Consider the following 26,555-nt stretch of genomic DNA (forward strand, 5'->3'; position numbering starts at 1 on the left):
AGGGAGCATGGGCCCCAGGGGGATGGGACAGTGTGTGACCCAGGGAGCATGGGCCCCAGGGGGATGGGACAGTGTGGGGCCCCAGGAAGATGGGACAGTGTGTGACACAGGGGGCATGGGCCCCAGGGGGATGGGACAGTGTGTGGCACCCAGGGAGCATGGGCCCCAGGGGGATGGGACCGTGTGTGACCCAGGGAGCATGGGGCCCAGGGGGTGGGACAGTGTGTGACCCGGGAAGGGAGGGCACTGGTCGACTGTGATCATCTCCGTAGCCGGTGTTCAGACAGGGAACATATCACAGCAAAAACACAGTAGACAAACGCACTGATGAAGAGGTGCAGGTGCACTTATCACCTGAGGCAACACTGTAGGTGATGCCAGCTAATCTCCCTAGGATTATCTTCCACATGCATGAACCACCCAGTTTACTCATGGATAATGGACACGCATTGCAATTGCTCTCCTTCAACCAAGTGTGTCCCACCCATCACCATCGCTCCACTCTCTGTGGCCTCATGCTCCCTGGCTTCAATGATACTTTGTCTTGTACACAAGTTCAGTGACCATCCTCCTATACACGAGGATCAGGAGAGGAGTAGATACACTATCTATATATATCATAGATTAATACACAGTCTTTTACCAAGAGGAAGAGAATCGAGAAACAAATAACAGAGGTTTCAGGTGGGGTCGGGGATTTTACGGTAAATAGGTTTAAAGGGACATGGGTCTTACGCTTGTGGGACTACAGTAGATCGGCCATGATGTGTGCCGTGTCCAAGGTGGGCTGAAGAGCCTTGTTCTATGCCGTGTGCCTCTACGACTCTGATGCAAACCATATATCGACAACATTTATATCGTGAAGAATTCTGCAACACACCTGTGTCAGTCCTATTTGTTGAGGTCTCTGGAGCTGCAGTCCTGTTTCCAACTTCAGCCGTGGTGTGGATAGGTGTTACCATATTATGCTGCTCTGCAGTAACCCGAATAATAATAGTGGGATTAGACAATGATTAAGACAAGAATGAAAAGATATCCAGGTGAACCGTGAACCACTATCCACTACGATCAATCTCCCGGTGTTGGGGATGGGGGCGGGTAGGTTTGGGGGAGGGGGAGGGTCATGAGATGTCAACATTGAACCAGGAACTAAACTGAATCAGCCATTTCTATCCAGTGGCCTGGTGGTGTAACAGTATTGAAATCTTGCACTGAGCGACTCGCTTCTTCACATTCAAACCATTCCCCATGGACCACAAAGGACACGTCAAGAGATGTTGCAGCTCCTACACCATCCAAGATAAGACTGACCACTTGCCTGGCAGCCCATTCACTTGGACAAATGTCAATAACTAGACAGATGCTGCAAAGGCCAGTGCTGGGTCTCCCGGTTTTACAACCTATATTCATGACGTGGATAAAAGGACTTCACAGTTTAGGGCACTTGAAAATATGGCGCGTGGATTGTTTGGAGCATCGAAATTGGCTGGGGATGGGAGATTGCAACCTTCACGTGGTCCGCCCTGTTTCGACTAATGCAATCAACTCGACGTGCACAAACGGAAGATAACCATATAACCATATAATAATTACAGCACGGAAACAGGCCATCTCGGCCCTGCAAGACCGTGCCGAACAACTTTTTTTACCTTAGTCCCACCTGCCTGCACTCATACCATAACCCTCCATTCCCTTCTCTTCCATATGCCTATCCAATTTTTTTTTTAAGATACATTTAAGAAAAGATTAAGATCAAATAGAACAAGTTGTCCAACAACTTTAGGCTGTGCACGCCACACGAAAGAAGAAGACATTGGCTCATTGAGCAACTCGTAAAAATGCAAGATACAGCGAAGTGGCCTGTTGGGATTAGTTCTGTTGGGCGATAGGCTGTGTGGATGTAAAGTGCTGTGTACAGGGCAAGTGTGGGTCTTCGGTAAGGAGTCAGAAGAGTGGGGGCAGGAGATAAAGGTCCAGTCTGTTGAATCAGCTGTGTAGCCTGTTGCGTGAGATTGTTGAGCTTGTTGGTTCTTATTTCAGTGCCGTCAAGAGGCAGGTGGAATGATGCGACGTTCATGCGGGAGATGTCCGAGTAACTGCAGTTCTCCCTGGTGACTAAACACGTGGGAAATGTGTCCAGGAGCAGCTCCTTGCAGGCTGTATTTGGGAACTGGAGATGCAGATGGATGGCCCAGGGGTCATCCGGGAGACATTTTGGACAAAACTAACACAGGGCTCAAAATTAGTGTTTGCCCGGGTGCCATTGACCACCCAAAGTGCCGACGGGCAACCTAAACGGCGAGTCGTTTTGCCCGGCTTGGCACTGCAGCTACTGGTTCATACCGAAGATAGACACAAAAAACTGGAGTAACTCAGCGGGTCAGGCAGCATCTCTGGAGAAATGGATCGTGACCTGGCAAAGATACCAGGTGAATAGGGTTCGGAGCGAATGACGGCCCCCGCGCAGCAGAAGCAGCGGCCACGACAACGGCTCCACCTCCTACTCCCGCACCCCGCCCGCTCCGATAGCGGGCGCTGTTTGCCACCTCGCCAACGGTGATAACCGCTTTCAAACAAACCCTCTCGCACACCGAGGGAGTGAGGAGGGAGTGAGGGGGAGGCCTCCTCCCGCCGTCTGAAGCAGCTGCACCAAAGATCCTATAGCTATAGGATCTTTGAGCTGTATGCTGGGCCGCACACCTTGCTGTTGGCTGGCGGAGCAGGGGAGGCGGTGGCGAGGAGATCCCAACGGCTTCCCCTTTTGGCAGCGGCACTTGGTTGTGGACAGAAATGGACAAGGCAGCCGGGTTGACGTTGTCCGAGAAGCGTTTGACATTCCTTCCTTCCCACACCCGCCCCCACCCCTCTCTCTCTGTACGCCCCCCTACACTCCTCTTATCCTGCGATCCCTCCTCCCCATCCCGCACTGATCCCCATTCCCGCCTCTATTCAGCCCTCACTGACATCCCCTCAATCTATTCATCCTGCGATGTTCACCCTATCCACCTCGCATTGAGTCTCCTGCCACCCCCCATCCATCCTACACTGGTCCCCCAATTCATCCTGTACTGACCCCCTTTCACATTCATTCTGCACTGCTCCCCCATCCACCCTGTACTGATCCCCATCCATCCTGTAGTGACCCCCCCCCCCCCCCCATTCATCCTGTACTGATTCCCCTCATTCATCCTGTACTGATTCCCCCATTCATCCTGCACTGAACCCCCATTCATCCTGTAGTGATCGTCCATTCATCCTGCAGACCCTCCGATTCACAATGTACTGACCCCCCCCCCCCCCCCCCCACCCCATCCATCCTATTATGATCCCACATCCATCCAGTACATGATACCGCCCTTCATCCTGCGCTGACCCCCGCCCCCACCATCCATCCCGTACTGACCCCTCCCATTCATGACGAATGGGGTGGGGGGGCAGTCTGAAGAAGGGTCTCGACACGAAACGTTGCCTGTTTCCTTCGCTCCATAGGTGTTGTCGCACCCGCTGAGTTTCTCCAGCATTTTGTCTACCCACATTCATCCTGTATTGAACACCCCTATTCATCCTATACTGATCCGCCCATTCACACTGTACTGACCCCCCCCCTCCATCCATCCCGTGCCGATCACCACCCCCCCCCCCCCCCCCCATTCAACGGCACTGACCTACCTCGTGTTCTCCCCTCACAATTTAACGTACTCCAACCAACACGTACTAATTCACCTGCCTAAATCATCCATTCCGCACCGATTGCCTTCTCAACAACCCCCTGCCCCCCCCGCCATCTATCCACCCGCAGGTTAACACCCCCCCCCCCCCCTCCTCCCCGCTCCATGACTGTATTGTGCTGGAAATGTCTACAGAGCGAACATTGACTATGTTTGACAACGGAATGCAATCAAATGTGTTTTAATTCCCAATGTTATTATTTGTTTTAGTCCATAAAGATGGATTAATTCAACAATTGTGAACACGCGATACATTAAAACCGCAGTGTTCGATTGTCACTGCTACCGTTGACACGTCATTACAGAGTTCATTTTTAACGGCAAATTAATGCTCTTATTATGGAGTATCAGTACTGTAGTTATTTAATGAGCAACATTCACAACTATACGTTGGATTTATCCAGGTTTTACTTCTACAGTCGGTCATATACATCAAAACTTTGATCAGGAGATATTCCAGTTGCAAATGTAACGTTAATTCTGAAGTGGCAATGATGGAAACAGTGTTTTTATCAATAATATATTTTTTTAATCTGGTGCCAACAAACTGGGTATCTTCATTGCTGTTCACAACACGTAAATCTAATCTGAATGTCTGGTAATGTGGCGTGTTGATACCTTTAAATATATTACCAGAAGAACATTTGTTGCAGTTATGTCCTTTGGCCATCTCTATTCAGTTAGTGTAATGTTTAACCTGTCAGATCGGTATAGTCGGTTTTAACAGCTATTATCATAACATGCCATCTATAGCTCTGCATTCAATACGGTGATCCCCACCAAGCTCACCACCAAACTCCACCAGCTAGGCCTCAGCTCGCCAATATACGATTGGATCCTGAATTTTCTGACGGAGCGACCGCAGGCAGTGAGACTGGGCCCGCACCTGTCCTCCACTATCACCATGAGCACCGGCACACCACAGGGCTGTGTACTAAGCCCCATGCTCTACTCCCACTTTACACACGACTGTGTTCCTGCATTCGACACCAACACCTTCGTGAAGTTTGCAGACAACACAACAGTGATTGGGCTGATCACCAACGGTGATGAAACAAAATACAGAGCGGAGGTGCAGAACCTGGCGGACTGGTGCGCACGTAACAAATTGTCACTAAACACCTCCAAGACCAAGGAGCTGATTATTTACTTCAGGACGTCCCATAATGGAAAATACGCCCCAATCTCCATCTGCGGGGAAAGTGTGGAGAGAGTGTCCAGCTTTAAGTTTCTGGGCACTCACACTTCAGAGGACTTCACATGGTCCACCAACACCGCTGCGCTGGTCAAGAAGTCACAACAACGACTGTTCTTCCTGAGAACATTACAAAGGCTGGACTGGCCCAACATCTGCTGACAACCTTCTACCGCTGCACCACAGGGAGCATATTAACATATGGCATCTCTGTGTGGTATATCAGCTGCACATAGGCGTAGATGAGAGCTATTCAGCGCGTCGTCCACAGAGCGCAGAGGATTATTGGGACACAGCTGCCAGCCTTGGAGGGCATCTACCACACACGGTGCCTCAGGGAGGCCGTCAGCATCAATAAAGACTCCTCACACCCCTGTAACGGTCTGTTCGAACTACTTCCCTCCGGCAGAAGTTACAAGGCCTTCTACGCCCGAACCTCCAGACTCAGAAACAGTTTTATTCCAAGAGCTATAGCGGCTCTGAACCAGCCCTGCTGAGTGCCCCCCACCCCCCCTGGACTGTCTCCCTTGGATGGTCACGTCGCACAGACACATCTGCAATTTCGTCTGTTTGAACTGTTTTGACTATTTTACTGTTGTAATGTTCTTTTTGCAAACTATGTTCTCGGGGTATCTAAATCTAAATGTCATTAGTTATTTAAATTATGACATCGTTTGGAAGCTGCATACCAAATCTCGTTGTGCTTATGTGCAATGACAATAAAATATATTATTATTATTATTATTATTATTATTATTATTATTATTATTATTATTATTATTATTATTATTATTATTATTATTATTATTATTATTATTATTATTATTATGCCTTTAGAAATGTCCTTGCAACCTGTATATTTTGTTATGGATAAATTATGTGGGAAGTGAGAGTATTTATGTATCAATAGCAATAACGACCATGCTATTGCCATGTCATGGCAATTTTCGGTCCTTCACAGAAAACATGCTTGCATCAATCTGTATAGTGCATGGTTAAGTACATGTGTTACCATGGTCCAGGATTTATTGACGCAGGTTGATCAAACGCTGAATAATCCAACGACATTTTAGTTTGGAAGTGGAAAGAACTAATAGAAATTGCATTCATTGCAATGTGTAAAAAGAGTAGAGATACTGTCTTATAATTTTGCTGCAGGTCATTGTGGGATATATCATGTCTTGATTGGTGAATGTTTAGTTTTTGCCTTTATTTGAAGCAGAAATAATATGTGAATGCTTCATTGAGCATAATTCCGACTGGTAACTACGCGCCTCGTCCAAGAACATTATCGCATGCGTCATGCAAACCGTCTTAAATAACCACCTAAATTGACATTTGGCAACCTAAAAACCTGCCCAGGTTGCCCGGCTGGCAACAGGGGAAAAAAGTTAAATGGGAGCCCTGTATAGGTGCGACAGGAGCGAGTGAGGTGAGAGTGAAACAGGACATGGTGATGCTTTATTGATTAGGAAGAATGTTACAGCAGTAAATCGAGATGACATGACTGATGGTCCATTCAACTAAGTCTGTATAGGTGGAGCTCTTAAATAAAAAGGGCTGATCACCTTGTTGGTGTGTAAATTGTTGTGGGGGGGGGGGGGGGGGGGGCAAGTGACATGCATGCTCATGTTTGATTGATACAAATAAATCGATAGATGCTCCTGATCACATCATCAGTGATGTAACCTGGGGTCATTGGGTGTTTCGGGTCTTTCAATATCAGACACCCTCACCCAGGAGACCCAGCCGTGGTTGATCACACCACGGCTTGTGTTCAGGTGGCATTCGCTCCTTCCCATGGACCTCGTCTCCTGATCCAGAGCCATCTCGAGGTCTTCTCCGCTGCCTCTGTGGTGTTCTTGATGGCCTTTCTCCTTGCCACTCCGTTTATACCCAGTGCACTCAAGGCTTTGTAGAGCGATTGTCCTGCAAAATCTCTGCAGCCAACCTCGATGGGCATCCACCTTGCCTTCCAGCCCTCCTTGCGGCAGTCTATGACCAGCTCATCATACTTGGTCATCTTCCTCTCGTGGGCCTCCTCCAGACGGTCCACCCACGGCACAGTCATTTCAAACAAGACGATCTTTATGGTCGCCTCTGAGACCAGGAGGATATCTGGCCTCAGTGTCGTCGTGCAAATGTGTTAAAGAGAATGGCAAGGCAAGTGTGAGTAGGTACGCATGCGTGACGAGAGAATTTGAGGCTCTGGTCAGGAAAATGGAGGCAGCTTGGGATCGATATAGGATCGTGGGATCAAGTCTATTCCCAGAGAAGATTCGGGAATTGAGGAGCATACTAAAGGTGGAAATCAGGCGGGCATAATGGGGCATATGTTATCTACCAGTGTAGATGGGGCATCTTGGGCCGAAGAGCATGTTTCCTTGCTGTACGAGTCTATGACTTTATGATTTGGATTAATGAAGCTAAACACGGAAATGATACATAGAACATAGAACAGTGCAGCACGGGAACCGGCCCTTCAATCCCCAATATCTACACCAACAATATCATGCCAATTTGAACTAATCCCTTCTCCTTTCTCGGACGGGATCCCTCTGTTCCCTGACTGTGTTAGTCATGTTTCAGTCTAAACAGCGTTTCCACCACCTCCTCAGGCAGGAACCGACCAAGGTCTGTGTAAAAAAATTGTCCAGCCAGTTCCCCGTTAAACATTCCTCTCCCCAGTCAGAGACATCCACATCCTGGGAAAAAGACTGACAATGTCTAAGCCCCTTATATTCTATACTTCTATTAGGCCTCCACTCAGATAAAACAATCTAGTCTTTGTCTGCCTTAACTCAGACTGCCTTAACTGAGTCCTTTGTTTTTTTTTTATCTCGTCCCTACAGTCTTCACCATTCTGCAGCATCCACTCCCCTCCCATTTCACTCACCTGCTCCTTGGATGAGACTCGATGATTCCTTGTTTGATGAATCTCGGTCATGATGGATTTTGCCACTTGGGTCAGTTCCAGGGTCGTGAACCACGTCCCCTATCCCTTGCCCTCGGGACTGACATTGTTCCCTTTCCTCTTCGGCGGGTTCACATTCCATTGACGTTCTGCACTCAATCCGACTTTGCTTTTTTGTCGTTGTTCCTGTGTTCTGACCATCTTCTTTTGATGAGGTGCCTGTCCAAAGCCTTTTGAAGACCTTTCCCACTTGAGTTAATTTCCCACCTGAACATAAATATTATTTGCTGGTTACAGAGCAATTTCAAATTGAGAAAACCACAGGTTGGGAATATCTGGCAGCAATCTGAGCTGACATTCAGGGCCAAGTGGAATTTAATGTCGTCTTAGAAACAGAGCAGGAAAACAAGCCAGTTCATTCAACCTAACCAAAATGCCTCATCTAAGCTAGACCCATCAATCCACACTTTAGCATTTCGTGTGCGGACCTGGCGCCGACGGACGAGAAGCCGAAGCAAAGAAGTCGAAGCCAAAGAACCGAATGGAAACGAGGTCGAAACGTCAAAAAACCGAAAGAGTACGAAGACGAAACGCCTACTAACCAAAAGGATGGGTCGCCTAAAAGCAAACTCAAACGAATGGCTGCTCTGTCGAAAACCGTTCACCTACACGAAAGGGGAGGGGGAGAAATAATTAAGGGTTTTTTTTTGTTTTTTGGGGGAAGTGAAGAAAAGGAAAAAAAAATCTGGAATCTGAAAGGGGAGGGAGGGAGAAAAGACGGAGGAGGAGAGGAGAGAAGAGGCGGAGAGAAAGGGCGGATGGAAGAGGGGGGGGAAAAAAGAGGGGGAGGAGAAAAGAGGAGGGGGAAGAAAAAGGGAGGGAAAAGAGACCGAACCAGAAAAAAGAAGAAAGGGGGAGGGGGAGGGATGGGGACGGAAGAAGAGGAGGAGGGGTGGGAGAGGAGATAAGGGAGGAGGAATAAGGGGCAAGAAAGGGCAAAGAAAGAAAGAAAAAACATAGGGAGAAGGCACAAAAAGTGAAAAGAAAAGATGGAAGGAATGGAGGGAAAGAAGGGGGGAGGAAAGGGGGACAGGGGAGGAAGAAAAGAGGAAAGACTGGAAGAGGAAGGGGGGGAAAAGGAAGAGGAATAGAAGGAGAAGTAAAAGGGGATGGAGATGAAAATAAAAAAAGAAAAGAAAGAGAACGGGAGGGACGAAAGAAAAGGGGAGGGGACTCTAGAAAGAAGAGGAAAAAAGAGAAGGGATCAGAATGGGGGCCGCGAAAGAAGAGGATATGTGAAAAGAGGCACGACGAAGATAAGGGGGGAAAGAGAAACGCAAAAAAAGGATGGAGGGAAGAGGAGGGGAGGGAAAAAAAAAGGAGAGAAACATAAGAGAGACAGTATGAAATGGGAGAGAAACAACCACTAAAGAAGAGGATTAGAGTGAAGTAGCGAGTTAACGGAGAAAAAAAGTTGGGCAAAAAATGGGAAGGGTAGAATGAAGGTAACAGATGATAAGGAAAATCTAACGAAAAGGATTATGTAAAGTTTTTGGGGATAGAACGAAATGTTGTGAGACTCTAAATGAAGGAAGAAGGGGCGTGACGGGAGGAAAAGGAGAAAGGATGGTGGAAAGTAAAAGAATATAGGCAAAGGATAATAAAGGAGGAGAAAGGAATAGTTATGGAAAGTATAGCAAATTGAGGGTTAAGAGGTGGAATGGGTATAGGGGAAATAAGTAATAAGGAGTAGAGGAATTATGAAGAAGTAGGGGAAGGGCGAAATAAAGAGGACCCTGAAGAGGTAAAAGAATAGGCAAGAAGGGGGGAAGAGGAGTGAGGGTAGAATGGAAAGAGAATCAAGTAAGCAAAAGAACTAAAAGGTAGAGATAAAAAAAAAATAAGAAAAGGAGAGGGGAGAAGAGAAAGAGAAAGGTGTAAGGGGGGATAGGGAGGGGATGGGGAAATTAAGGTAGAAAGGGGAAAGACAACGGTAACACGGAAGATGTGAGAAATAAAGGAAAAGGGGAGCGGGAGGAGTTTGTATATTGGAGGTTCCGCGGGCAAACGAGGATTGTAGTAACAGTAGAAGGGGGTTAAATTTGTGGGGGTTATAAGAAAGGGGGCTGAGGAAAAAAATAAGAGGGAAGAGGGTTGAGTTAAAAGGGTAGAAGGATAAAAGTGTAGAAAGATTGGGAAAAGGTAAGGTGATTGAATGAAGGCAAGTATTAAATGAGATGGGACACAAATAAAGTATATAATCAAGTTTACGGATAGGAAGTGAGGGGGAGATGACCCTCGAAGAACACAGAAATATCTAAATAACTAAGAAAGGGGAAAGGCAAAGAAAAATTCGAGGAAGAAAAAAAAGAAAAGATGTTGGGAGGAAATAAGATGAAAAGAGGTGGAAAAAAGAATGGAAATGGAAATATTTAAGGGAGAGGGAGCCATGGAGTAGGAGGAGTGGGAGAAAAGAGAAGGAAAAGAGTGAAGGGGAAAGACCGGGGGGGGGGGGAGCAAGGGGAGAACTTTTCAAAAGTATATGGGTCGTAATTTACAAGAATGAAATCGGAATGATAATTAAGAACATATTGAAGGGGCAGTAATGAATGTTGAGCATGGAAGAAAGGGGGAAAGATAAGAAGGAGAGAAAGAAGGGTAAAGGAGTTGGGGGGAAAAAAAAAAAGAGAATAAAAGGTGAGAGAAAGGACTCGGGAAGCAAGGAGCAGAAGGGTGACGGAAAGAGGAGGGGAGGTAGAAAATTAGCAAGACAGATGGTGAGGGTAAAAAAGAAGGAAGGAAGAGAAAAGAAAGTTGAGAAAAAGGGTAGGTAAAATGAGTAAAAAGTTGGAAGAAGGAGAAGGGGGGGGAGATTGTTGGAAAAACAGAATGAGTAAGGGAATGATTATCTGAAAAAAAGAAAGCAAATGACGAAGTGAATAATTTAAGGAAAAGGAGAGGGGGGAGAAAGTGCGCAGTAATGGGGAATAGAAGGGCTGGTGAGAGGAAAGGGTACTGACGAAGGGAATCGGGAGGGAAAAGGGAATTGGGGTCGGGATGAAAAGGTAAGAAGGGAAGGGGGGGAGGGGAAAAAAAGGGGAGAGGAGAGATGAAAGGGGAAAAAGGGGGGGACTGGTATGGAGAGGAAAAGGGAAAAGGAAGAAGAGGGAAGGGAGTAGGAGGGAAGGGAAAGAATAGAAAGAAAGGGAGGCGGGAGAAAGAAGGGGGAGGTAAGGGGGAATAGAGGAAGGAAGGAGGAAAAGAGAAGGTGGAGAAAGACGGGGAAAGTGGAAGGGGGGTAAAGGAATGAGGAAGGCAAGAGAAGGGGGGGGGGATAAAGGAGGGCTATAGGAAAAAGGAAAGTGAAGACGAGGAAAAAAAAAAGAAGAATGGGAAGGGGAGGGGTCAGGAAGGAATGGGTGAGAGGGAAAAGAAGGAAGGGAGAGGAGTTAGGGTGGGGAGAGGGAAAGGAAGAGGATGCGAGGGGGTGTGGAGGGAGGGGCAGAGGGTAGAAATGGTGGGATAGAAGGGAGAAAGAAGGAGAAAAGGGTGGAACCAGTGTGAAGGGAAAATATAGAGGAGAAAAAAGAAGGGGACGTGGGGAGAATAGGATCAGGATCAAAAATTTATTGGGGGTAAGGTTAAAGATGAGGAGGGAGAATAAGGAAGGGAGACAGGAATGATGACCGGAGGAAGTAGGGGCGACAAGCGGACATAAAGGGTTAAGTAAGGTAAAAAGAGGGGCGAAGAGGGGAGAAGAAAGGTAGAAGGAGGGAATTGATAGGAGGAACAAAAGAGGAAGAAATAGATGTGAGATCAACAAGGAAAGGGATGGTGAGGGAAGAGGTAGACGGAAATACAGGGTAAAGAATGATAAAGAGGAGGGGGGCGGCGGAGGAAGGGGTAGGAACAGGAGCGAGGGGGTGAGTTCAAGGTACCGATAATGGGGGTCCGAACGCGTGTAGGAATGGAGTTTTCGGGAAGAAAGTTGGGTAACAGGAGTTGGGGAAAGAGAAGGGAACGCAGCGTGGATGCTTGTTCAGAACTAGAGGGCTGCATAAAAAAGGCAGGAATGTAGAAAGTGAAGAACAGGTAAGAAAAGATTAGTAAGAGAACGGGGGAAATGAACGAAGGAAAGTAATGGAAAGGGCTCAAAGGGTGTAATTTTATGAAAAACAAAAAGGAAGTCAATGCTGTACAGAAATAAAATAAAAAGGCTCGTGATTGGGCTGAATGGAGGGAATAGGTAGGAAGGAAGGGGAAGAGATTCCGCTGCAGTAGGACAAAGAAGGAAATTACAAAAAGTTCGATGCGGAAAGAGAGAAAATGGAAAGAAAAGAGGGTAAATTGAGTTGATGAAAAGCGCAGAAGGGTGATGTCAATGGGAAGTGCGGAGGGGTAGGGGTAGAAGGTAGGCCGGAGAGAAAGTAATAGGGATGAGAAGAAAGAGAGTAGGAAGATGGCAGACACGAGGAGTAGGAGGAGGAAAGAGGGTTTGGGGAAGGGGTAATGGAAGGAGAGGGAAGGAAGGAAGGAGGGGAGAGGAGGGGGAGGCTGAGGAGGGGATATGCGGGGCCGAGAAAAGCATGAAAGGGGGGCGGGAAAAATTGTGGGTGGGGAGAAAAAGAGGTTAGGGTGGAGGGATAAATTAGGAGGTAAGCTTGGTGCCATGCGTACACGATTCGACAGTGTAACAAAGCATTCGGAGGTGGACGAATAAAAATTATGATACAATGCGTCCTCCAGTTCATCAATCAGGTGGGAGGGTAGCAGGAAAGTGTGGATGGAAATGGTTCGCACTACCGGGAAGCAGCATAAGAAAGGGTAGGGGATAAGTGAGTAGGGGGGGCCCAAATGTTAAATCCACTAAAGGGGAAAGAGAGAAGAAGCTATAACAGGTGAGGGGTGTGGGAGGGAATGATGTTGGTAGGCGGTGAAAATGGCGAAAAGGGGGGTGGACACAGGAAGAATTGGAATAAGGGGGCGCAGTGATGAAAAAGAGGGTATAGGAACGAGGGAGCTGGGAAAGGAAAGACAGGAAAAAGGAGAGGAGGGCGAAATGAAAAGGAGTAAAGGGGCAAGTGTGTGGGGCAAAAAAAAATAGAAAGGGAAGAAATTTAGGGAATGGAAAGTAAGGGTCAGGGAGAAGGGGGAAAGGGCAGGTATGGGAAGAATAAAAAAAAGTGAGGCTGGGAGGGAAGAAAGGAGAAGAAGTTCGGAGGAGGAGGGGAAAGGATAATGGAAACAATGGGATAGGCATATGGGGGAAAGGGAGGTAAGGAGGAAAGAAGAATGGGGGGGATAGGCGACGGAGAGGAAAGGGGTAAGAAAAAGGGGGAGGAAAGAGGAGGAGTAAAGGGCAAGAAAGAGGGAGGGAGGAAGTGCTTTGATATAAAAGGGGAAGAAGGGGAATGAGAAGGATGGAAAGAGGGGGGGAGGGGGAGAGGAGAGGGAGGGGAGTCTTATGAGGAGGAGATGGGGGGAGGAGAGGTTGGAGAGGAGAGAGAGAGGAGAGGAAGAGAGAGGAGGAGAGAGAGGAGAGGGGGGAGGGTAGGAAGGAGGGGAGGGAGGGGGGAGAGGGGAAGATGAGGAGATTGAAGAGAGAGAAGGGGAGAGGAGAAGGGAAGAGGGGAGGGAGAAGGAGGAGGGGGGGAAGGAGAGGAGGAGGAAAGGAGAGGAGAGAACTGAGGGGACAAGAGAGAGGAGAGGAGGAGGGGAGGAGAGAGGAGAGAGGGAGAGAGAGGAGGAAGAGAGGGAGGAGGGGAGGAGGAGAGGAGAGGGGAGGAGAGGAGAGGAGAGTGGGAGGGGATGAGGGGAGGAGGGGGAGGGAGAGGGAGAGGAGAGGAGAGGGAGAGGGAGAGGGAGAGGGAGATAGGGAGAGGAGAGGAGAGGAGGAAGGGGAGAGGAGAGGAGGGGGAGGGAGAGGAAGAGAGAGAGGAGAGAGGAGAGAGAGAGGAGGAGAGGGAGGGAATAAGAGAGGAGAGGAGAGGAGAGGAGAGGAGAGGGAAGAGGGGGGAGAGGGAGGAGGGGAGAGGAAGAGGAGGAGGGAGAGAGGGAGGAGAGGAGAGGGAGGGGAGGGAGGAGAGAGAGGAGGAGAGGAGGAGGGAGAGAGGAGAGGAGAGGAGGAGAGGAGGGGAGAGGAGGAAAAGAGGAGAGGAGAGAGAGAGGAGAGGAGGGAGGGGGGAGAGGAGAGAGAGAGGAGAGGGAGAGTGAGAGAGAGATATAGGAGTGAGAGGAGAGGAGGAGAGAGGAGAGGAGGGGAGGAGAGGACAGGAGAGGAGAGGGGAGGAGAGAGAGTGGAGAGAAGAGGGGGAGAGAGAGGGAGGGGAGGAGAAAGAGAGGAGAGGAGAAAGAGAGGAGAGGGGGGGAGAGAAATATATAGAGATAGAGAGAGGGAGAGAAAGGGAGATAGATAGAGAGATAGAGAGAGAGGAGAGGGAGAGAGGAGAGGAGAGGAGGAGAGAGAGAGAGGGGGAGGGGAGGAGAGGAGAGAGGAGGAGAGAGGAGAGGAGGGAGGAGAGGAGGGATGAGGGAGAGAGGAGAGGAGAGGAGAGGAGAGGAGAGGACGGGGAGAGGAAGGAGAGGAGAGGAGAGGGGGAGGAGGGGAGGAGGGAGAGGGAGGAGAGGGAGGGGAGAAGAGAGAGAGGAGAGGAGGGGAGAGAGAGGAGAGGAGAAAGAAGAGAGAGGGAGAGGAGAGGAGAGGAGAGAGGAGAGGAGAGGAGAGAGAAAGTGAGAGGTGTTCCCCCCTTTTAGAGAGAGGGGAGGAGAGGGAAAGGGATGAGAGAGGGAGAGAGAGAGAGGAGAGGAGAGGGAGGAGGAGAGAGGGGAGAGAGAGAGGGGGAGAGGGAGAGAGAGAGAGAGAGAGAGAGAGAGAGAGGGAGAGAGAGGGGGAGAGAGGGAAGAGGAGAGGGAGAGAGAGAGAGAGGGGAGATAGGCAGAGGGAGAGAAGAAGAGAGAGAGAGAGAAGAGGAGAGAGAGAGGAGAGGAGAGGACATGAGAGCAGAGGGGAGGAGAAGTGAGGAGAGGAGAGGGGAGGAATGAAGAGGGGAGGAGAGGAGAGGAGAGGAGAGAAGAGGAGAGGAGAGGAGAGGAGAGAGGAGAAGAGAGGAGAGGAGAGGGGAGCAGACAAGAGCAGAGGAGAGGAGAAGAGAGGAGGAGGAGAGGAGAGGAGAAGAGAGGGAAGAGGAGAGGAGAGAGGAGAGGGAGAGAGAGAGAGGGGAGGAGGGGAAGGGAGGAGGGAGAGGAGGGAGAGGAGAGGAGGAGGGAGAGAGGGAGGAGGGGAAGAGGAGAAGAGGAGAGAGGGAGAGGAGAGGAGGGGGAGGAGGGGAGAGAGAGGGGAGAGAGAGGAGGAGGAGAGGAGGGAGAGGGGGGAGAAGAGAGGAGAGGAGAGGAGAGGAATGAAGAGGGGAGGAGAGGAAAAATGAGGGAGAGGAGAGGAGAGGAATTAAGAAGGGAGTTTATTTGGAGAGGAGACGAGAGGTGCAGAGAAGATGAGAGGGGAGGCGAGGGGAGGAGAGGAGAGGAGGGGAGGGGGAGGGAGGAGAGGGAGAGGAGAGGGGAGAGGAGAGGGAGGGGGAGAGGAGAGGAGGAGAGGGGAGGGAGAGGAGGGAGGAAGGGAGAGGGGAGAGGAGGAGAGGAGAGGAGAGGAGAGGAGAGAGAGGGAGGAGGGGAGAGGGGAAGGGAGAGGAGAGGGAGGAGGAGGGAAGAGAGAGGGGGGAGAGGGAGGAGGAGAGGAGAGGGAGGGAGGAGAGGGAGGGGGAGGGGGAGGAGAGGAGGGAGGAGAGGAGAGGAGAGAGAGAGGAGAGGAGAGGGGAGGAGAGGAAGAAGAGAGGAGGAGAGGAGAAGAGAGGGGAGGAGAGGAGAGGAGAGGAGGGGTGGAGGAGGAGGAGAGGGAGAGGAGAGGAGAGAGAGGAGGGAGAGAGGGGGAAGAGGAGGGGGAGGAGAGGAGAGGGGAAGAGAGAGGAGAAGGAGGGGAGAGGAGAGGGAGAAGGGGGGGAGAGGGAGGAGAGGGGGGAGAGAGAGGAGGAGAGGAGGAGAGAGAGGAGAGGAGAGGAGGAGGGAGAGGGGAGAGGAGAGGAGGAGAGAGGAGGGGTGAGAGAAGAGGGGAGGAGGAGAGGAGAGGAGGAGAGGAGGAGAGGAGAGAGAGGAGAGGAGGAGAGAGGAGAGGAGAGGAGGAGAGAGAGGGAGAGGAGAGGAGAGGAGAGGGAGAGGAGGGAGGGAGAGGAGAGGGAGGAGAGAGAGGAGAGGAGAGGAGAGGGAGGAGGGAGGGGAGGAGAGAGGGGGGAGAGGAGGAGGAGAGGAGGAGAAGGAGGGGGAGGAGAGAGAGGGGAAGGAGAGAAAGGGGAGGGAGGGAGGAGAGGGGGAGAGAGAGAGAGAGAGGAGGAGAGAGGGGGGGGAGAGAAGGGGGAGAGAGGAGGGAGAGGGAGGAGAGGGGAGAGAGGGGGAGGAGGAGAGGGGGAGGGGAGGGAAAGAGGGAGAGGAGAGAGGAGAGGAGAGGAGAGGGGAGGAGAGGAGAGGAGGAAGAGGGAGGGAGAGGGGGGAGAGGAGAGGAGGGAGAGGGGGGAGGGGAGAGGAGAGGGAGAGGGGAGGGGAGGAAGAGGGGAGGAGGAGGGGGAGAGGAGGGAGAGGAGGAGGAGGGAGAAGGGGAGGAGAGGAGAGAGAGGAGGAGGAGGGAGGGAGAGGAGAGGGAGGAGGGGAGGAGAGGAGAGAATGGGGGGGAGGGGAGAGAGGAGGGAGAGAGAGGAGAGAGGAGGGAGGAGAGGAGAGAGAGAGGGAGGAGGAGGGGGGGAGAGGAGAGGAGAAGGGAGGAGAGGGAGAGGGGGAGGGGGAGGGGTAGGGGGGGAGAGGAGAGGAGGGAGAGAGAGGAGAGGAGAGAGAGAGGGGGGGGAGAGAGGAGAGAGGAGAGGGGAGGGAGGAGGGAGAGGAGGGAGAGAGGAGGGGAGAGGAGGAGGAGGGGAGAGAGGGAGGGGGAGAGAGGAGAGGGGAGGAGGAGGAGAGGAGAGGGGGGAGAGAGGAGAGGAGAGGAGAGGAGAGAGAGGAGAGGAGAGGAGGGGAGGAGAGGAGAGGGGAGGGGAGGGGAGAGGAGAGAGGGGGGAGGAGAGGAGAGGAGAGGAGGAGAGGGGGGGAGGAGGGGGGAGGAGGAGAGGGGAGGGGGGAGGGGGGGGGAGAGGAGAGGAGAGGAAGAGGGGAGGAGAGGAGGGGAGAGGGGAGGAGAGGAGAGGAGAGGAGAGGAGAGGAGAGGAGGGAGGAGAGGAGAGGAGGAGAGGGGAGAGGAGAGGAGAGAGAGTGGAGAGAGAGGAGAGGGAAGGAGAGGAGAGAGAGGGAGAGAGGAGGAGAGGAGAGAGGAGAGAGAGGAGAGGGGAGGGAGGGGAGGAGAGGAGAGGAGAGGAGAGGAGAGGAGAGGGGAGGGGAGGAGAGAGAGGAGAGGAGAGGAGAGGAGAGGAGGGGGGAGGAGAGAGGAGAGGAGGAGAGAGGAGAGGAGGAGAGAGGAGAGGAGGAGAGAGGGAGAGAGGAGAGGAGGAGAGGGGAGAGGAGGAGAGAGAGAGAGAGGAGAGGAGGGGAGAGAGGGAGAGAGGGAGAGGAGAGGAGAGGGGAGAGAGAGGAGAGGGAGGGGGAGGAGAGAGGGAGGAGAGGAGGAGGGGAGGGAGAGGGGAGAGAGGAGGGAGGGGGGAGGAGAGGAGGAGAGGGGAGGAGAGGAGGGGAGAGAGGAGAGGGGAGGAAGAGGGGGAGAGGGAGGGGGGGGAGGAGGGAGAGGAGAGGAGAAGGAGGAGGGGGGGAGAGGGAGAGAGGGGAGATAGAGGGGGAGAGAGAGGGGAGGGGAGGGAGAGGAGAGGAGAGGGAGAGGGGAGGGGGAGAGAGGGGAGAGGAGGAGGGGAGGGGAAAGGAGGGGAGGGGAGGAGAGGGGAGGGGAGGGGGGAGGGAGAGAGAGAGAGGGAGGAAGGTGTGGAGAGGATGTAGCAATGGTGAGCTGCAGGGGGAGGGAGAGAGAGAGGGAGGGGGGGAGAGGGGAGGGGGGGGGAGGAGAGGGGGAGAGGGGGGGAGAGAGGGGGGAGGGAGGGGGAGGAGGGAGGGAGAGGGGAGAGAGGGAGGGGGGGAGAGGGGGGGGGGGATAGGGAGGAGGGGGGAGGAGAGAGGGAGGGAGGGGGCTGGGAGGAGGAATGATGAAAGAAGAGAGGAGGGGAGGGGAAAAGGGAGGAGTGGAGAGGAAAGAGAGAAGGATGGGAGAGGAGAGGGGAGGAGTGGAGAGGGGAGGGGAGCAGACGGGGGAAGGTAGAGGGGAGGGGAGGGGAGGTGGGGATGGGAGGGAGAGGGGGGGGAGGAGAGGAGAGGGAGGGGAGGGAGGAGGGGAGGAGGGGGAGGGGGGAGGAGGGGGAGGAGAGGGGAGGGAGAGGAGGAGAGGAGGGAGAGGAGAGGGAAGGGGGGAGAGGGGGGGGAGAGGGGAGGGAGGGAGAGAGGGAGGGGGGAGAGAGAGGAGGGGATGGGGAGGGAGGGGAGAGAGATGAGGGGAGGGAGGAGAGGGGGGAGGGAGGAGAGGAGAGAAGGAGAGGGGGGAGGGAGAGGGGGAGAGGAGAGGAGGAGAGGAGAGGAGGAGAGGGAGGAGAGGGAGAGGGGAGAGGAGGGAGAGAGAGGGGAGGAGAGGAGGGGAGAGGGAGAGGGGGGGGGAGGGAGAGGGGGGAGAGAGAGGGGAGAGGGGAGAGGGGGTAGGAGAGGAGGGGAGAGAGGGGAGAGAGAGGGAGAGTGGAGGGGAGAGAGGGAGAGGAGGAGAGGGGAGGAGAGGGGAGGAGAGGAGAGGAGAGGAGAGGAGAGGAGAGGAGAGGAGAGGAGGGAGGGGAGGGGGGAGGAGAGGAGAGAGGAGAGGGGAGGAGAGGAGGGGGGAGGGAGAGGGGATGGGAGGATAGGAGAGGGGAGAGAGAGGAGAGGAGAGGGGAGGAGAAGAGTGGATATATATATATATAGAGAGAGAGAGAGGACAGAGAGGAGGAGGCAAATTAAATTGAGAGGGGAGGAGATGAGAGAGGAGGAGAGGAGATAGATGGATGGATGGATAGATAATAGATATAGATAGATAGAGGGGAGGGGAGAGGAGGAGAGAGGGGGAGAGGAGGGGGAGAGGGAAGAGGGAGGGAGAGGAGGAGAGGAGGAAGTGCAGAGAAGAGGAGGGGAGAGGAGAGAGGGGAGGGGGAGAGGGGGGAGGGGGGGAAAGGAGAGGAGAGAGATGGGAGAGGAGAGGGAGGGGGGAGGGGGAGAGGGGAGGAAGGGAGGAGGGGACTGGGGGAGGGGAGAGGGCAGGAGGGGGAGGGGGGAGGGGAGGGGGAGAGGGGAGGGAGAGGGGGGGGAGATGAGGGGAGAGGGAGAGGAGAGAGGGGAGAGAGGGGAGGAGAGGGGAGGAAGAGGGGGGGAGGGGGAGGAAGGGAGGGGGAGAGGGAGGGGAGGGAGGGGAGTGGAGGAGGGAGGGAGGGATGAGGGGAGAGGGGGAGAGGGGGAGGAGGGGGAGGGGAGGGGAGAGGGAGAGGGGAGCGAGGAGAGGGAGGGGGGGGGAGGGAGGAGAGGAGAGAGGGGGGGGGGGAGAGAGAGGAGGGGAGAGAGTGGTGAGAGGGGAGAGGGAGAGGGGAGAGAAGAGGGAAAGGAGAGGGTGTGGAGCGGGGCGAGTGGGAGGGAGAGTGGAGGACGAGCATAGATGGGGAAGTGGGGGATAGATAGGGGGGGAGAGGGAGGGGAGAGGGGATTAGGGAGAGGGGAGGAGAATGAGAGAGAGGCAGAGGGAAGAGGGAGAGAGCTGAGAGGGAGAGAGGCGAGGGAGGAGAGGGTGCCGGAGAGCGGGGGAGGGGCGGGAGAGAAGGGCCGAGAGAGGGAGAGGGGGGAGAGAGGGGGAGAGGAGGGAGAGGAAGAGGGAGGGGGGACGAGGGGGGAGGAGTAGAGGAGGGCTAGATGAGAGGGGGGAGAGCGGGAAAGTAGAGAGGAGGGGGAGAGAGAGGATGAGGAGAGGGCGAGAGGGCGCGATAGAAGGGGGGTGGCAAAGAGTTGAGAGAGGGGGAGGGGGAGATGAGGGAGGGTGGGGGAGGTGGGGTAGGGGGTACGGGGGGACAGGAAGAGGGGGAGAGAGGGAGGAGGGGGGGGGAAGAGAGGGAGAGAGAGGGAGAGTGGAGAGAAAGTGTGGAGGGAGAAAGGATAGTGGGGGTAGTCACAGAGTTAACATTTAACATTCTTGTCATTTGCTGCAGCATAGAATGCAAGTGCATGGAGGCCTTGATACAAATTTATAGGGAGCTAATTAAGACTTAAGTTTGAGGAGTGTATGCAATTCTGATCTCCATTCTGTGGGAAGGATGCCTTTGAACTGTGAAGATGCAAAGGAGATACATCAGGATATATGCTCGAAAATGAATATTTCAATTATCAGCAGAGTCTGGAGTGATTTAAGTCGTCTTCATCGAGGTAGTGATCCAGAAGTACAGAATACTTTGAGAAAAATAGGGTCAAAGGCAAAAATAGTTTTCTCCACAGTAGAGGTGGTTAACACTAGGGGCATTCATTTAATGCGGGGACCATGAGGTTTAGAGGATGATCTTCAGGGAAGAATCTTTCAGCAGTGATGGCTGCAGTCAGTGACTCACTGTCTGGGGTGGTGTTGGAGGCAGGTACTCTGTGAAACATTGTAGGAGCACCTGGATGTCCATTCGACCTGCAAATGGATAGTACACGACAGACCAAGTGCTCAGAATTGGGATTAGTGTAAATAAATTGACAGGTGGCAAATGGGTCAAAGGCTCATTTCTGCGCGGAATCTGTTTTTGGACTCTGATATTCTTGCTTAACTTTTGCAGCAACTCGAATCATTTGTTTCCAAAAAGAGTGCTGATTTATCAGACAATTCCTGCATCCGCCCACCTGTGACAGCGATGTTCCTGTAGATGTCAACTCTCTGGGCTCAACCCCTTCCCTATTCCCACTTCTGTGTGAACCTCATTTCTTGCATCAGGTGCACACCCACTGTCAGAGCAACATTCCCAAACCTTTTTGTTTCTTTGATGTGGAGGCCACTGAATCACCTCCCCAGGTACCACCTTCAGCCATGATGTGGACAGACGATCACAAACTCTGTAGCTCTGAAAAAAACAATATTAACAGAACGATCAGGTGACAATTGAATGTGAAGGAAAACATTGCCTTGTGAACCAAACAAACAGCAGAACAGTGCAGCAGATATGTGGAAAACACCCCAATCCAAACAAGGTGTACTCTTGCAAATTAGCAAAAAATAAAAGTAGGAGTAGACCACCTAGCCTTACCCTCCACCCCCCACCCTCCATCTCTTCACCCTCCACACCCCATCCTCACCCTCCTGAACCATCGCTTAACCCTCCACATCCACCCCCTCTCTCCTGGCATCCTCGCATTCCTCACTTTCCTGGCTTCCTCCCATCCCTTACTCCCCCAAGCTGACTTCCTGAATTCACTTACTCACCCAGGTTGACTTCCTCCCATCCTTTCTCCACCAAGCTGGTTTCCTTGCATTCCTCTTACTCCTGCAAGCTGGCTACTTAAGACCATACTCTACTTCATCGTACACTACAGAACTAGAGACTCAATTTATCTCATCATCCTGGGTTCCTTACTTGTACTTCACTAACAACATGCATATTTTGAAATCTCACAATCACAATTTAAATACTTCCCCTTTCAAACATCCATTTACCCAAATGCAACTTACTCCAATGACTACTTCTATATCAAACTGTCAAAGGAGGGCTTCAATCACCCAATTTAGAATTTTACATTAAGGCCAGAACTGTTATTTTATACAGGGTTACAAAGTTAATTGAATTGTAGTCATTGGACCCTAGGTGCTCAGCACCTCGAACTGTCTGAAAACAACTTTGGAATCTGTCCCCTAGATTAAACCATCCTTTGCAGCACTTTGAAAACTGCCCACAAGGATGTTAGTCTCCTGGTCACATCCATCCCTGAAAAGATCCAAATTGTCCAAATATCTGAATCTCCGACCCTTGCACCAACTCCTCAGTCGTGCATTCATATTAACTGTACATGCATTAACGTCACATGTACCGAAGTATTGTGAAAGGCTTGGTTTTGCATGTAATCCACACAGATCAGATATACCACACACTGATACAATCAGTTGAAACTCAAGAACAACTGGAGAAAAGGTGTCGATACAGAGTGCAGAATGTAGTTCACAGCATTGCAACGCAGCAGTTCCTTAGAGAAAGTGCAACATCATTGATGGGGTAGGGGTAAATAGGTAAACCGGTAAATTGAGGGAACAGGAATACATCCGAAGCTTGTGGGGTTCGTTCAGTGATTTAAACACTTGGGAGCGGGCTCTTGATGCTTAGAAGGACGTTGCATATAATATCGCCAGCGAGTTACCACATCAGATCGGTCACAGGTGGCGGAGAGTACACGGTTCTTACCAAAGGGGAAATAACAGTGGAGAAAGAACGGAAAGTTACAGTTTGTACGAGAGTAAGGAGTACCTGGTATGAATCATCTCTTTGTTTGTCCAACTTATTCATTAAAGAATCAATTAAACTGGAAATAACGAGTGGACAATTCGTTATTTTAATCTGCGTAAGATCACTCCTACCTGCCGGTGTAGTAATGGCATCGAAAAGTTGTACATTGGAAAATAAAAGAAATTGCCATTTCAACTTGAATGCTTGTTATTTTAAGATAATCTGAGAATTTTGTTCCAAGTATTCCTGATTTTGGCCTTTCAGTTATCTGCCAACATTGTGATCACTTGACTAAGCATTTGTACCGCCGCAACTGTATGATTGTGGATGATTAGTCAAGATGTTAGGTGGAGAAATATCATTTCAAGTTTAATACTGATGAGTGCAAGTTGACGCATGTTGGAAGGATAAATAAAACCAGGATATTCACCATGAATGACAAGGGCCCAGAAATCACTGAGAAACACCCGTCCAAATCCATAGATCCCTAAAGTCAGCAGCACACACTAATACAACATTTAGCATTCGTGTCATTAGCTGCAGCATAGAATGCAAGTTCAGGGAGGCACTTTTTATAATTACAAAATTTATAGGAAGTCTTATGAGGAGTGTGTGCAATTCAGGACTATGAGGTTTACAGGCTGATCTCTCAAGAAAAAATTATTTCACCAGAGGATGGCCACACTGGGACACACGGACTGAGATGGTGTTGGAGGCAGTACTCTCATTATTTTGGCAGCACCTGGATAAGCATTCAAATTGTTAATTGATAGTTGGCAACAAACCTAGGAGTCTTGGGAAGTGAGATAAGTTTAGTTTAATGTTGTCACGTGTACCAGTGTACAATGAAAAGCGTCTTGTCGCGTACTGACCAGACAGAGAAGATAGAGGCAGAGACCAGGACATTGGAAAAGAAAGTAATTGCCATTATAATTTGAATGCTTATTATTTTGAGATAATCTGAGAGCTTTGTTATAAGTATTCATGATTTTGAGAAAATACTATTCATTACAATCTAGTCAGCCACAAGGCACAGAACGGGAAAAATGGGAGTGGCATTCAGTGTAAGTTAATTCCAGTAAAGTGTGATTAATGATAGTCCGACGGTCATCAATTGGGCGGACGGAACCATTCGCTAACTGGTGAGTGGATGGATAACAGTTGCCTGATTATAGTTTGGAAGGGACTCTCAATGAATCTGGAGACATGCGTTTTCACACCTATATCTCTTGCCTGGTGGGAGATGGTACAAGAGGGAGTGATCAGCGTAAGGCTCATCCTTCATAATGCCGGTGGCCTTGCCACGGCAACGGGAAGTGTAGATAGAGTCAATCGGAGGGATGTTGGTTTGCCTGATGGTCTAGCTACATTCACAACTCGGTGCAACTTATTGGGGTCTTGAATGGAGCGCTTACAAAACCGTAGATAGACAAAAAAAAGCTGTAGTAACTCAGCGGGACAGGCAGCATCTCTGGAGAGAAGGAATGGGTGATGTTTCAGGTCAAGACCCTTCCTCTTCTCGACCCGAAACATCACGCATTCCTTCTCTCCAGAGATGCTGCCTGTCCTGCTGTTACTCCAGCTTTTTGTTGTCTATCTTCGGTTTAAACCAGCGTCTGCAGTTCTTTTTTACAACGCCATGCATCGATAAAATGCTTACTACGGCGCTATGTAGATGTTCGTGGGAGTGTAGAGGGATTGACTGCTGGCAGACCCATCGTGGGTCAAAGGTCCATTTCTGTGCAGTATGACTTGATTCTGGTCACTGGCATAACTTTTGTAAATACAGCAATTTATCACCCAGTTCCTGTATCCATCCACATGTGACTGTGTTGGCCATGCAGATGTAAATTGTCTGAGCTCAGCACCTTCCCTATTTGCATTTATTTTGTTAACCTCAGTATTTGCATCAACTCCACGCATTGTCAGGGCAACATTTATATTTCACAGAAGGCTCTACAAACCTGTCTGTTTACTTGATGTAGACGTCACTGCATCCACTCCACAATCAGCATCTTCAGCCATGATGATGACAAACGTCCCAAAATTATGTGTCTCTGGAATCAACAATATTAAGATAACCATCAAGCAACAATTGAATGTGAAGGAAAATGCTACCTGTTGAACCAACACACACAATATCTGATCTAATGAACCCGTTCTCCCAAGGTCATAGACTATCTGGGCTCACACAACGTCCGACCAAGCCATCTGGAATTCCAACTTCAACGCACTAACTAATTCTCGCGTTTCTATTCTAAACGCTATCTCCTCAGAAATCTAGAAGATGATCGCATCCTTTTCTCTGAAAACCGATAGTTAATGTTTAATTCCTCTGCCAATTACTCACAGAATTTTATAAACTCTTCATTGTCTGTCTGCTTTTCGTTAAGTTAGAGGGATCCAGTTTTTAGGCTTGAACGGGAAGTTACTGTGAGGAAATGGCAATATAATGTAATTATCGGTTGGTTTCATAAGTGGAACAATGAAGTGAGTTTGGATACATTATTAACTGACGGAGTATATGATTATAATTGAACCGTGACTCCCAAAACACATTCCAATATTCCTATTTTGCTACACACACCATGTTCTTTACTGCCATTGACCTATCCACGTAAACGTCTCTCCTTTCCCAGCCACAGTGCAGAGTAAAGGTGCGGGGAATCATCCCGTTGTAACAGACGACAGCAGCAACGCGCATGTCACCAGTGCAAGCACAATTATAACCCACGCTACTGATGCCTGGGCCGCTGATATTTGGCATTTACATTTTAAATATTGATTGGAAACAAAGATCAGACATAACTCTGAGCTGCGATACTCGCCTAAATTCTACAAGGATGTCTTGACTGCGCACGGATACGTTTTAAATTTGTTTCCTCTTTGCTTCATTCGGCTAGTCAGGTGATGATTTATTTACGAGGTGCGGCTGTAGTTCTGTGAGATGCAGCGCTCAGTATCTGCGGGCAAGCAGCTGCCTGGCAACAGCGTGGATCCCAACCCTCACATTCCGCAGAACAGGGAGCGGTCTCGCTGCTGAAACCGACCAACCGGTTTGACAATCTACTAATATATACTGTGAAAAAAGTTATTTTAAAATTCCTGTTAACCCTTTCTGCTGGTAGGAATACAGTAACATGGATAGGATTTGAATATAACTTGTAGGTATTCTGTCTGCGGCATTCCTGGAAAACCTTCGTCGTTCTCTTGCCCGCTGTCACTCACTAGGGATATTTATTATGTGAAGTCTGGTGACACAATTCTCCACTCCAGAGGTCAGTTCAGATGTGTCTACCCGCGTGAGGGATTATTTCAACATGGATACAATTAAGCGAACATAAATCTTCGTCCTGCTATTTTTTATGATCTCATTAACGTGAATCTATCGCGGTTCACTTCTCCCTCTGTGTTCACGTCAGATGCCAGCTAAAGCCACATGCATGAACTGTTCTGATGAATCGGAGAACGCGTTTGTCTTGGTAGTTTCGGTCGGGTAATCCCGATCACATTTCTCGGGTGTGGGATGAAGACCGACTATAGGCCCGCGCAACGTGTTCACCCGGCAATGGGCTGAAAAAATCGATCTCGTCTCATTTTCGGGGAACTGTAGAAACTGGACCACAATCTTGTCAGCTAACCTTTACAATATAATTGGAAAATGCCGCTGGACCAGAATGGACTGAATTCCAGTGATCCAGTGGTGTCCAGTGGCTGATCGATAATGTGTCTGTGGGCGTTGGTGGAGACCCAGTCTTGGCTGACTATTGTCCACAGAGGGGAACAGCGGGCAGAAGGACCCCGGGAAGGTTGCCTGGGATGCCGCAGAGATAAATCCTACGGGTTGTGTTAAAATCCGGATCAGTTCCTGCATTGCCAGTAGCAGGAAGGGTTAAATAGAATTTACTCTTCCCCGAGATTAAGGTGGACTACAACAGTCCCGGTTCCACCCATCCTCACAGAGCGACCGGGCCACTGGTCTAGGACAAGTCAGAAAGCATCAAGAAGGGGAGTGGGCCAAACGGGAAAACTTCGGCAGCAACATCAAAGACAAATCTTACCTCAACATCGCAGGTCTTTTCTGCCTGGATTTCCGTGTCGATCTCACCAAAGACCTTAGAGCAGAGCTCTAAGATCTTTGGATCTCACAACTTCTGTCTTTGCTGTTCCATTCGGAGCAATAGGGCTGGTGTTTTTGTTTCACTTCAACGAATCCCAAGCTGTGAATCCGATCCGCCCCA

The 26,555-nt window shown here is 50.6% G+C and overlaps 1 long non-coding RNA gene across 1 annotated transcript; it reads right to left on the reverse strand.

Moving 5' to 3' along the window:
* Positions 1 to 770: 770 nt before the first annotated feature.
* On the reverse strand, positions 771 to 26,555 carry LOC129693603 (uncharacterized). The gene is made up of 5 exons (XR_008722896.1): positions 26,376 to 26,555; positions 24,279 to 24,371; positions 20,851 to 20,943; positions 7,820 to 8,104; positions 771 to 973 (listed from the first exon to the last, which is right to left on the reverse strand). It is a non-coding gene; the product is annotated as an uncharacterized LOC129693603 (long non-coding RNA).

The sequence above is a fragment of the Leucoraja erinacea genome, unplaced genomic scaffold (genome assembly GCF_028641065.1).
Source record: "Leucoraja erinacea ecotype New England unplaced genomic scaffold, Leri_hhj_1 Leri_364S, whole genome shotgun sequence".
Classification (NCBI taxonomy): domain Eukaryota; kingdom Metazoa; phylum Chordata; class Chondrichthyes; order Rajiformes; family Rajidae; genus Leucoraja; species Leucoraja erinaceus.